Below are 14,309 nucleotides of genomic sequence, written 5' to 3'. Positions count from 1 at the left end.
TACTGTTTAATTTCTGTTCTAAGTGTACATCCTTCTATTCTGAGGCTGTACCCTCTAGTCTTAGATTCACCCACTATAGGAAAAAGCCTCCCCAAACCGACTCTGTCTAGGTCTTTCAATATTCGAAAGGTTTCAATGAGATCCCCCTCCCCCAATTACTCTAAACTCCTGTGAGTACAGTCCCTGATGCATTAAAAGCTCCTCATAGGATACTTCCATTCCTGAAATGATTCTCATCAACATCCTCTGGACCCTCTCCAATGTCAACACATCTTTCCTTAGATAAGGGGCCCAAAACTGCTCACAATACTCCAAGTGCAGTCTGACCAACGCCTTATAAAGTCTCACATCTTTGCTTTTATATCCTAGTCCACTCAAAATGAATGCTAACATTGCATTTGGATTTCTTGCCATTGACTCAACCTGCAAGTTATCATTTAGAGAATCCAGCACCCAAGTTCGATTGCACCTCTGATTTATGGATTTTCTCCTCATTTAGAAATTAGTCTGCACCTTTATTCCTTCAGCCAAAGTGCATGACCATACTCTTCTCTACACTATATTCCATCTGCCATTTCTTGGCCATCCTCTCAATCTGTCCAAATCCTTCTGTTGCCTCTTTACTTCCTCAACACTACTTACCCCTCCACCTATCTTTGTATTGGCTGCAAATTTGGCCACAAAACCATCAATTCCATCACCTAAATAGTTGACATACAATGTGAAACGAGGCAGAGATGGTCCCAGTACTAACCACTGCAGAACATCACTAGCCACTGGCAGCCAACCAGAATAGGCCCCCTTTATTTCAGTTCTACCTCCTACCAGTCAGCCAATCTTTTATACCTACTAGTATCTTTCCTTCAATACCATAGACTCTTATTTTGTTAAGCAGCCTGTCAAAGGCCTTCTGAAAATCCAAGTAAACAATATCGACTTACTCTCCTTTGTCTATCCTGCCTGTTATTTCCTCAAAGAATTCCATCAGATTTGTCAGGCAAGATTTCTCCTATAGGAAATCATGCTGACTTAGAAACAAAAGAAATTTTGAAGATACTGGAAAGTAATACACACAAAATACTGGAGGAGCTCAGCAAACTGACTTAGACCTACTTTATCAAGTACCTTCAAGTACCCTGAAGCCTCATCTTTACTAAAAGACTCCAATATCTTCCCAACCACAGAAGTCAGACTAACTGGCCTATAAATTCCTTTACCAGTCTTGATGGAGTCTCAGCCTGAAACGTCGCTGCTTTACTATCTTCCATAGATGCTGAGTTCCTTCAGCATTCTGTGCGTGTTGCATTATTTCCTTTCTTCTGCCTCCCTCCCTTCTTGAACAGCGGAATGACACTACAATTTTCCAGTCCTCCACAACCATTCCAGAAATTAGGGATTATTGAAAGGTCATTACTAATGCCCCTACAATCTTTTCAGCGGCATCCTTCAGAGTCCTGGGACTTAGCCTATCTGGTCCAGTGAACTTATCTACCTTCAGACCTGTCAGCTTCACAAGCACCTTTCTCCTTTGTAATAGCAACTACATTCACTTCTGCCATCTAACACTCTCAAATTTCTGGCATACTGCTGGTGACTTCCACAGTGAAGGCCGATACAAAATACTTAATGTTTGTCCACCATTTTTTATCTCCTGTTACCACCTCTCTAGCGTCATTTCCCAGTGGTTCAATATCCACTTTGTTTCTCTTTTTTTCCTCATTCTTTACTCTCAGAAACTCCAACCTCTAGCAAAATTGCCCACAAGATTATTGGTCCCTATCAGGCTCACGAATAACATGTCCCTTTCGCACAGATCATACCTTCCCCATAAGAGATCTAAATGATCCATACATCTAAAACCCTGGACCTTGCACCACTTCGTCAGCCACTCACATCTCTGTACTATTACCCCTTTTCTGCCCTGGCTGGCAAATGGGAGCAGTCCGGAGATTGCTACCTCGAAATTCCCACTTTTCAGCCTCTTCCGTAACTCCCTATACTCACTCACCACGCAACTCCCAACACACTCACCATGCAACTCCCTATACTCACGCACCACGCAACTCCCTATACTCACTCACCACGCAACTCCCTATACTCACTCACCATGCAACTCCCAACACACTCACCATGCAACTCCCTATACTCACTCACCATGCAACTCCCAACACACTCACCATGCAACTCCCAACACACTCACCATGCAACTCCCTATACTCACTCACCATGCAACTCCCAACACACTCACCATGCAACTCCCTATACTCACTCACCATGCAACTCCCAACACACTCACCATGCAACTCCCAACACACTCACCATGCAACTCCCTATACTCACTCACCACGCAACTCCCAACACACTCACCATGCAACTCCCTATACTCACTCACCACGCAACTCCCTATACTCACTCACCACGCAACTCCCTATACTCACTCACCATGCAACTCCCAACACACTCACCATGCAACTCCCTATACTCACTCACCATGCAACTCCCAACACACTCACCATGCAACACCCTATACTCACTCACCATGCAACTCCCAACACACTCACCATGCAACTCCCAACACACTCACCATGCAACTCTCTATACTCACTCACCACGCAACTCCCTATATTCACTCACCACGCAACTCCCTATACTCACTCACCATGCAATCCCTATCCTCACTCACCATGCAATCCCTATCCTCACTCACCATGCAACTCCCTATACTCACTCACCACGCAACTCCCTATACTCACTCACCACGCAACTCCTGATACTCACTCACCACGCAACTCCCTATACTCACTCACCATGCAACTCCCTATCCTCACTCACCACGCAACTCCCTATCCTCACTCACCATGCAACTCCCTAACCTCACTCACCACGCAACTCCCTATACTCACTCACCACGCAACTCCCTATCCTCACTCACCACGCAACTCCCTATCCTCACTCACCACGCAACTCCCTATACTCACTCACCATGCAACTCCCGATACTCACTCACCATGCAACTCCCTATACTCACACACCATGCAACTCCCAACACACTCACCATGCAACTCCCAACACACTCACCATACAACTCCCTATACTCACTCACCATGCAACTCCCAACACACTCACCATGCAACTCCCTATACTCACTCACCATGCAACTCCCAACACACTCACCATGCAACTCCCAACACACTCACCATGCAACTCCCTATACTCACTCACCACGCAACTCCCAACACACTCACCATGCAACTCCCTATACTCACTCACCACGCAACTCCCTATACTCACTCACCATGCAACTCCCAACACACTCACCATGCAACTCCCTATACTCACTCACCATGCAACTCCAAACACACTCACCATGCAACTCCCTATACTCACTCACCATGCAACTCCCAACACACTCACCATGCAACTCCCAACACACTCACCATGCAACTCTCTATACTCACTCACCACGCAACTCCCTATATTCACTCACCACGCAACTCCCTATACTCACTCACCATGCAATCCCTATCCTCACTCACCATGCAATCCCTATCCTCACTCACCACGCAACTCCCTATACTCACTCACCACGCAACTCCCTATACTCACTCACCACGCAACTCCCGATACTCACTCACCACGCAACTCCCTATACTCACTCACCATGCAACTCCCGATACTCACTCACCATGCAACTCCCAACACACTCACCATGCAACTCCCAACACACTCACCATGCAACTCCCAACACACTCACCATGCAACTCCCTATACTCAATCACCATGCAACTCCCAACACACTCACCATGCAACTCCCAACACACTCACCATGCAACTCCCAACACACTCACCATGCAACTCCCTATACTCACTCACCACACAACTCCCAACACACTCACCATGCAACTCCCTATACTCACTCACCACGCAACTCCCTATACTCACTCACCATGCAACTCCCAACACACTCACCATGCAACTCCCCATACTCACTCACCATGCAACTCCAAACACACTCACCATGCAACTCCCTATACTCACTCACCATGCAACTCCCAACACACTCACCATGCAACTCCCAACACACTCACCATGCAACTCCCAACACACTCACCATGCAACTCTCTATACTCACTCACCACGCAACTCCCTATATTCACTCACCACGCAACTCCCTATACTCACTCACCATGCAATCCCTATCCTCACTCACCATGCAATCCCTATCCTCACTCACCACGCAACTCCCTATACTCACTCACCACGCAACTCCCGATACTCACTCACCACGCAACTCCCTATACTCACTCACCATGCAACTCCCTATACTCACTCACCACGCAACTCCCTATCCTCACTCACCACGCAACTCCCTATCCTCACTCACCACGCAACTCCCTATCCTCACTCACCACGCAACTCCCTATACTCACTCACCACGCAACTCCCGATACTCACTCACCATGCAACTCCCTATACTCACTCACCACGCAACTCCCTATCCTCACTCACCACGCAACTCCCTATACTCACTCACCACGCAACTCCCTATACTCACTCACCATGCAACTCCCGATACTCACTCACCATGCAACTCCCTATACTCACTCACCATGCAACTCCCGATACTCACTCACCATGCAACTCCCTATACTCACTCACCATGCAACTCCCTATACTCACTCACCATGCAACTCCCAACACACTCACCATGCAACTCCCTATACTCACTTACCATGCAACTCCCTATACTCACTCACCATGCAACTCCCTATACTCACTCACCATGCAACTCCCTATACTCACTCACTATGCAACTTCCAATACTCACTCACCATGCAATTCCCTATACTCACTCACCATGCAACTCCCTGTACTCACTCACCATGCAACTCCCTGTACTCACTCACCACGCAACTCCCTGTACTCACTCACCACGCAACTCCCTGTACTCACTCACCACGCAACTCCCTGTACTCACTCACCATGCAACTTCCAATACTCACTCACCACGCAACTCCCTGTACTCACTCACCACGCAACTCCCTGTACTCACTCACCACGCAACTCCCTGTACTCACTCACCACGCAACTCCCTGTACTCACTCACCACGCAACTCCCTGTACTCACTCACCACGCAACTCCCTGTACTCACTCACCACGCAACTCCCTATAGTCACTCACCACGCAACTCCCTATACTCACTCACCACGCAACTCCCTATACTCACTCACCACGCAACTCCCTATCCTCACTCACCATGCAACTCGCAACACACTCACCATGCAACTCCGAACACACTCACCATGCAACTGTCTATACTCACTCACCACGCAACTCCCTATACTCACTCACCATGCAACTCCCTATACTCACTCACCACGCAACTCCCGATACTCACTCACCATGCAACTCCCGATACTCACTCACCATGCAACTCCCTATACTCACTCACCATGCAACTCCCAACACACTCACCATGCAACTCCCAACACACTCACCATGCAACTCCCAACACACTCACCATGCAACTCTCTATACTCACTCACCACGCAACTCCCTATACTCACTCACCACGCAACTCCCTATACTCACTCACCATGCAACTCCCTATACTCACTCACCACGCAACTCCCTATACTCACTCACCATGCAACTACCGATACTCACTCACCACGCAACTCCCTATACTCACTCACCATGCAACTCCCTATCCTCACTCACCACGCAACTCCCTATCCTCACTCACCACGCAACTCCCTATCCTCACTCACCACGCAACTCCCTATACTCACTCACCACGCAACTACCGATACTCACTCACCACGCAACTCCCTATACTCACTCACCATGCAACTCCCTATCCTCACTCACCACGCAACTCCCTATCCTCACTCACCACGCAACTCCCTATCCTCACTCACCACACAACTCCCTATCCTCACTCACCACGCAACTCCCGATACTCACTCACCACGCAACTCCCGATACTCACTCACCACGCAACTCCCTATACTCACTCACCACGCAACTCCCTATACTCACTCACCACGCAACTCCCTATACTCACTCACCACGCAACTCCCTATACTCACTCACCATGCAACTCCCGATACTCACTCACCATGCAACTCCCTATACTCACTCACCATGCAACTCCCAACACACTCACCATGCAACTCCCTATACTCACTTACCATGCAACTCCCTATACTCACTCACCATGCAACTCCCTATACTCACTCACCACGCAACTCCCTATACTCACTCACCACGCAACTCCCTGTACTCACTCACCACGCAACTCCCTGTACTCACTCACCATGCAACTCCCTGTACTCACTCACCACGCAACTCCCTGTACTCACTCACCACGCAACTCCCTATACTCACTCACCACGCAACTCCCTATCCTCACTCACCACGCAACTCCCTATACTCACTCACCACGCAACTCCCTATACTCACTCACCATGCAACTCCCGATACTCACTCACCATGCAACTCCCTATACTCACTCACCATGCAACTCCCTATACTCACTCACCATGCAACTCCCAACACACTCACCATGCAACTCCCTATACTCACTTACCATGCAACTCCCTATACTCACTCACCATGCAACTCCCTATACTCACTCACCATGCAACTCCCTATACTCACTCACCATGCAACTCCCTGTACTCACTCACCATGCAACTCCCTATACTCACTCACCATGCAACTCCCGATACTCACTCACCATGCAACTCCCTATACTCACTCACCATGCAACTCCCTATACTCACTCACCATGCAACTCCCAACACACTCACCATGCAACTCCCTATACTCACTTACCATGCAACTCCCTATACTCACTCACCATGCAACTCCCTATACTCACTCACCATGCAACTCCCTATACTCACTCACCATGCAACTCCCTATACTCACTCACCATGCAACTCCCTGTACTCACTCACCATGCAACTCCCTATACTCACTCACTATGCAAGACCTCTTCCTCCTTTTCTACCTGTGCCATTACTGCCAAGGTGCATCACGACCTCTGGCTGCTCACCCTCCCTCTTGAGAATCCTCTGCTGAACTACCCTTCTGTCTACACGTGCTGCATCTCTAACTTCTCAAAGCAAAGTTCTAGCCTTCGCCTGTTGAGCCAAAGCCTGACCACTTTAACACTGTCCACTTCAACAATAGCTACTCCATCAATGACCATGCCAACAACTGCCTTTCTGCTTAAACCTCACTTCTTTTTAGTGGCCATTACTCAGTTACTATTAACCCAAGCAATCTCCAGTTCTGCTCTACTTCCATGTCCACAACTATGATCCAATACTAGATTAGAATCTCTGTTCCAAATTTTACATAAAATTAGCTCCTTTTCTTTAAAAAACTTTAGTTATGTAGAATTAGCTTTGAATTGAAGTAGAATGTTCGGATCTCCATCTCAAATGTTGGAATACCTGAATATATTGAAATAGTAATTATTGTAATTATATAAATTATAATAATTACTATTTCAATGTATTCAGGCTTAGGATCTACTAACAAAAGAAGAAGCATAATTTATTTGGGATAGTCAGGATGGTTTGAGCCAGGAACATCATGTCTTACAAAGTAGAGTTTTTTGAACAGTTATTGAAAATTAACAAGGATTGCATTGTTAAATATTTTACTAAATTCCGTACACAATATCTACAAAGTCATTCATGGTAGGCTGCTCTGAGAGATTAACACCCTTGTATTGTCTTATCCTGCTCTATATTCCATGACTGCCCTGTCCCAGCATGTGAAGACAGACGCCGGTGGATTGAGCGGACGAGACCAATGGAAGGTCCAGCGGTCAATAAGGCAGTCTCTGCAAGCATCGTGGAACGTGTAGAGCATGACAAGACACTGAAGACGTCCTGGTCATCCACTGCGCCTAGTCCCATCTCCAGCCATCTCAATTCTTGACTTGCCACCGGATCCAGATGGGAATTGGGAAAAGAGAGTGAGGCTGACGCTGTGCAACTTTCCCTCACTTAAATCCAAATCAAGCGCTAATCTCGACACCATCATACAGGTGGCTGGTGGCGTAGTGGCATCAGCACTGGACTTTGGGTCGAGAGGTCCCGAGTTCTAATCTGGCCGGCTCCCTTGCATGCTCTCCATCCGTGCTGGGTTGAGTGTTGAGCTAGCAACCCCACCTCGTAAAAAATACTAATGGTGTCAAGGTCTTCATCGATGATGATGGACAAACCTTATATCCTGGATCAGTACTAATACTTTCTTGGCGAAGTCAAGCAGCAATTCTTCATCAGCTTCAACAAGCAATACAGCTAATTCCACAACCTTTTTTATTGAGGAGTTGCTTGGGTTCTTTAAAATTGTAAAAGTTGACGTGGCCGTCATTCCTTTTCGCACACGTTGCTATCACGCATTATATCAACTGGTGAGCTTAACTATTAGTAGAATTCATCTGGCGTTTGTACCAACATTGAACTGAATTAATCTGAGAAGTTTTATTAAGATCAGTTTTCAAGATATTGAGTAAATCTAATATACACTCAATAATACTTCTGTTTAGACTTTTGACCAAATTATATATTTGACCTGATGGACAATTCTAGCAAAATGTTTGGAAGGTATTTTATCCATATCATAAGTTAGTTATGGGTGAGAGAACACAATTGACCACAACAATTTATTCTATTTATATATCTATACCTTCTTCCCTCTCTTAGAACACTGAATTGATTCTCAGAAATTTCTGGTACTACTGCAGCCACTTTCCTCCATGGAGTTAATCCCACATATTTCAATGTCACAAGAATTTCCTCAATTGTACCTTAAAAATATTACCATAGGATTCAAATAAGAGGAACTTACAGAAGACATGGGCATGAGTTTTATCCCTTCGTCAAAACCCTAATATTTTGTGTTTGTGTCTTGTTTCTCATGCTCCAGCTTATGCAGTTGTGATTTGATGATGACCTTACTGTAAGGACAGGCAGACAAGCTCAAACCACACATAGATGTAAGATGTGTTGTTATTTGTTGGTTATAGTATCTTAATTAAATAATCATAAACAGCAACCAATCCCATGCCATCAGATATTCACCCCACCCTGCTGCTTTTTTTCTGATTATTACTTGTACACAATTATATGAAATCTGTATTTTCAACCATCTTCATTTTAGCATGCAGTAAGTAATTGAATGAGGAATAATTTGAGTTTCACTTCTATTATGATAGGGGATAACTAGAAAGTTGACCTTCAAGTTTCCAAAAGTTATCATCTGCACAACTTTATGAATGTACAACTATTCCAACCTTGCACCTCCCTGAACTCAGTTTACTCTAATTGGCTAAATATCCTCATCATTTTCATTGACTTTCTGAATCATTTCACGATTGTGGCAATAGAAAGCCAACTCTGTGATTTAGACTTAAACAAGAACATTTGAAGCTTTCTGGTGGTGCAGTCCTGAATAGTGAGTCATTTACCTTAACTGCCTTGACAACGTTAAAAAAAATACAGCCTGTTGGTCCAACAGTCTGCAGTATATGCATTTAGTAGAATTTTAATTCCTACAATCAATTCAAATAACTTGGAATTTTTATTGTTATAATTTTCATAGTTTTCTTGCTTCCAGTTCTACTGTTACCACATTTCAATCTCTTACATTTTATGGATAATTTTGTAAGCTATCCCTGTGAAATATCAATGTTCATAATAATTGTATTATTCAATTCATATATGTAAGATGCAGAATTAAGGGCCTTGTTACTAATTAGCCATTGTCAAACCTTCAGTTGTCTATTTGGTTACTCAACTGATTTAAGCAGCCTTTAATTAAGGAAATACTGGTGACAGATAGAGAACAGTGTCATCTCTTGGGAGTTGTACAGTCTGGCAAATGAAAGAAGCCATGAAAATATCCAGGACCACCCAAAGTGAACTGATGTATGTAATTTAAACGATTAACCTCAAAAAGTGGGAAGTATAACAGGTCAGTTAAGTCAAGTACAGATTAGTGCAAAAAAGCCAAAGATTCTGTATAAATAATCAACGTTACAATCTCACCTTTTATAATTGGACATTTGTTTAAATTTTAACACTTGAAAAATGTTCAGTTTCGTTTTTTTTGGAGCCCTGCACAGTGTATCTTTGAAAATTGAAATGTGTAATATTGAGCTAATATTATTAACCTTTGCTCTGCTGACAATATAAATATACATTCAAATACCAAAGTAAAATGACTGTAGGCTACAGGCTAATTAGGAATATCTCTCATCCTTTTAGTGGGATGTTAGGACGACACTTGATAGCTGCGTTTATCCCGGGAATTCTTGCTTCATGTAGTTGTTTTGTCTATACACAGAATCACTACTCTTTTAAAGCACACAAAGATAATTATTTATTTCTATTTTTGTGTGGCAGGAGTTGGAAATGAAGTGAATTTGAAATGCTCTTTAGATATTTGTTGTTTGATCCCATAAAGTTCCAGCTTAGGTAGGGTTCAGAATGTTTTACAGATTCATGCAAAATGCATTTAGTGTGGGTGGTGTTGAGAGTAAAAAAGTATGGATTTATTAAATTGCCATTTCTCACTTCCCTAATCTATCCTGTTAAAATTCACAAAGCAGCTTTGAGAAATCGAACAAACAATGAATTTCCATGTAAGTTGTGCCATGGTAAAATGAACAACTGTGTGTACAAATTGCTCATTTCAATGGAAATGCATCCATCTCTAGGAACACATAAAAACTGCATGGATTTTAAACAATGGTTAGCTTTTGTTTTATGCATATATACTTGAAAACAGTTACCACTGCTTTAGTTATCAAGCCCATTGTGTGTGTAGATCTATGCCAAGTAGTATAAACAACATCAGATGCACTTTATTCTAACCTTTTGTTATAATTATGACAAACAAGTAATTTGGCGCTATTCTAGTCTCCCATAATTGTTCAACTACATTAACAATTTGCATAATTTATTGAACCTGCCCTAGGATCAAAGTAACGAAACCATAGATACAGTTTATCTTATTAAATATAAGAATGTGTTAAGAAAGTTTTCATGAGCTGCTCCCATGAATGTTCAAAGTGTTCTCAAAAGTCTGTAGTAACATTGACATTGTCATGGAGAAGGCATATGGTGTGATGTCCTTCATCAACCGTGGAACTGAGTTCAAGAGCCATGAGGTAATAATAAAGCTATATAAGACTTTACTTAGGCCTCACTTGGAGTACTTTGTTCACTTCTGGTCACCTCACTACAGGAAGGATGTTGAGACTATAGAGAGAGTGCAGAGGAGATTTGCAAGGATGGTGCCTGGATTGGAGAGCATGCCTGATGAGAATCGTTTGACTGAACTTGGCCTTTTCTCCTTGGAGCAACAGATGATGAGAGGTGACCTGATAGAGGTGTATAAGATGTTGAGATGCATTGATCGTATGAAAAGGCAGGGGCTTTTTCCCAGGGTGGAAATGGCTAACACGAGGGAGCACAGTTTTAAAGTGCTTAGAAGTAGGTACAAGGGGGATGTCAGAGGTAAGTATTTTATACAGAGAGTGGTGGGTGTGTGGAATACACTGCCAGCGACAGTGGTAGAGGCAGATACAATAGGATATTTTAAGAGATTCTTAGATAGGTACATGGAGCTTAGAAAAGTAGAGGACAATGTGCTAGGGTAATTTTGGGCAGTTTCTAGAGTAGGTTACAGGGTCGACAAAAATTGTGGGCCAAAGGCCTGTAATGTGCTGTAGATTTCTATGATTCTATGAACATATGTACTGTAAATGCTTTAAAAACTTGCACTGAAATCATGCAGTAATCCACAAAAGAATTTCAGTTCCAACAAAAATGGTGGAGTCCCATAACATGAGATAATGAGCAGTGGTCAGGCATTTGACTGGACAAAATACATCAGTGGCCATAAGAAACACCTTAATACCCTTACAAGGGATTGTTGCTAACGGATACCCTTTCAGTTTTATTAGAATTATGTAACATAATTTTGCAGAGGCAGTAATTTGCCATAATATTGATTTAAAAAAGTGATCTGCAAAATTTATGTTAAAATCATAATGTTATCCCACTTCACAAATATATAGTTTACAGTACAGAAGTTCTATCCTAGTAAAGACATGTAAACTTCTTTAAGGAAGGCAGATACAAATTAACTTGCATACTTATGTATTAAAGCTATTTTGAGCTATCTTAAGAGAATACCGATACAAATTTTGTTACCCTCTACACAGAGTTTTACTTGCTCCTTTTCTGATATTGTATTTGTTCAAGTTATTTATGCATTCTAACAAAGATAAACTAAATTTCTGAGGAGTTGCATGAACACATTTCCCTATAAATTGGATATGACTGCATCCAGTGATCTCTGCTTTGTAGAAAATTGCAAAATTTATCAAAATCCAAAAGAAAGAGCCAAATTCCTTGCAAAACCTTATCTAATTCCAATATCCTGATATATTGTTGCGCAGCATTTCAAGAAGGGTGTCAGACCCAAATGGCCCACTCTGCTTGGAAGCACAGCATGAGCAGCAAACTGTATGGTTGCTATGGAGAATAGGCAGAAGGTGAAAGAGAAACAACCGATACAGTCATTCGAGGAGTCATGCAAGACCTGATCACTGAGATGTATGTGAGGATGAAAACGCATGGTGCCAAGAGGGACAGGAGACCTGTTAGATTGATCATAAAAGGTGTCTGGAATGAGGTGACTGCAGTGGTCTATTCCAGGAGTAAGAATTCCCAAAGCTGAAAGAAATTCCACAATTTCACAAGAAGACTTCAAGGTGATTTGCACTCTGCTCTTTACATCTGTGGAGTTCTGATCCTCACTGAATGCATATTTTATGCAGAGGTTATGTGAGATGTCATTTATGTGAAAATACAGTGATATAACAGCAAGGCCTGTATTGTAATTAGACCAAGGATTCATTCGTTCTTAAGCAGGAAGTTCAGGGTAATTTTGTATCCTCGGAGCTGTCACACCTGTCACAACTGATTATTGGGGTACTATTTTGCTGTTAACAACTAGGGACTACTAGGAATCCTTTGGTCTAGAGTTAAATGTACTGTCTCGTGCACAAATATATGTATGCATAGGTAAAGATAAAAACTTACTTGCAGCAACATCACAGGAACATAGCATCCTATCTGTAGTGAGTAAACTTTTCTTTTGTAAGCTGTTTATGAAAACTGTCACCTTATCAAGGAATAAAGCAAGAAGGGTCAACCCTTCCATTATTTACTTCGCAATGACACTACACTGGAACTTTCCTCATCTCTGGGTCTCCTTGTTGCTCTTTTCCTAGCACCTGTTTTTCAGTGTGTACAGTGAGCAGTACATGATGATGAAATGTGCTGTTGTGTAAGCCCAGCCTGATGCAGCCAATTAAATCTCATCTTGAAGGGCCATAGTTTCATTACCATGGTCCATTTGTAGACAGTTAGAAGGTCCATTACTGTGCTCACCTACTTTGATCGAAGAGTTCACTTGTCGAGGCAACAGGGAAAAAGAGATGAGCCCTTGCCCCTGAGCATCCATCCACATAGGAGTTCTGGTCACTGAAAATCTCCAGAAATGTGAGTCCTTCGGGATAGAGTCGTGAATGATTCTCATGAACATGGCAGTGACCAAAAGGAAATTCTTCTTGTGATTCTTGATGATCTTCAAATGAGCAGCGTGGATGCTGTATGTCTAAGCCTCTCTATGACTTAGTGTCAAAGAGCTCAACTTATCCTTGGCTATTAGCCTTGGTCATAACAACACCTCAAGCAACAGAGGCACCCTGTTATATTTAGAATAATCTATTAACCCTGGAGCCAGTGGTCCATGAGCCTGTCCTCATTTGAAAAATGGAGGTGGAGAGTGTCAGTAGTTTTAAATTCTTTGAAGCTGACATATCAGAGTATCTGTCCTGGGACCGGCACATAAGTGTCATAGCAAAGAAGGCACAGCAGCGCCTCTACTTTCTTTGAAGTTTTCATAGATCTAGATTGCTACCTAACCTTTGATAAACTTCTATATATGCACAGTGGTAAGTATCCTTGGTGCATCATGGCCTGATATGGAAACATCAACGCCCAGGAATGGAAAAGGCTACAGAAAGTTGTGGACACAGTTCAGTTCATCACAGGCAAAGCCCTTCCCATCATTGATGCGACCTTATATATATTGGTGAGACCCGATGCAGGCTGGGAGACCATTTTGCTGAACACCTATGCTCTGTCTGCCAGAGAAAGCAGGATCTCCCCATGGCCACACATTTTAATTCCACATCCCATTCCCA

Source organism: Mobula hypostoma, chromosome 4, assembly GCF_963921235.1.
Source record: "Mobula hypostoma chromosome 4, sMobHyp1.1, whole genome shotgun sequence".
Taxonomy (NCBI): Eukaryota; Metazoa; Chordata; class Chondrichthyes; order Myliobatiformes; family Myliobatidae; genus Mobula; species Mobula hypostoma.
The sequence above is the reverse complement of the archived record's forward strand: the minus strand, read 5'-3'. Positions refer to the sequence as shown.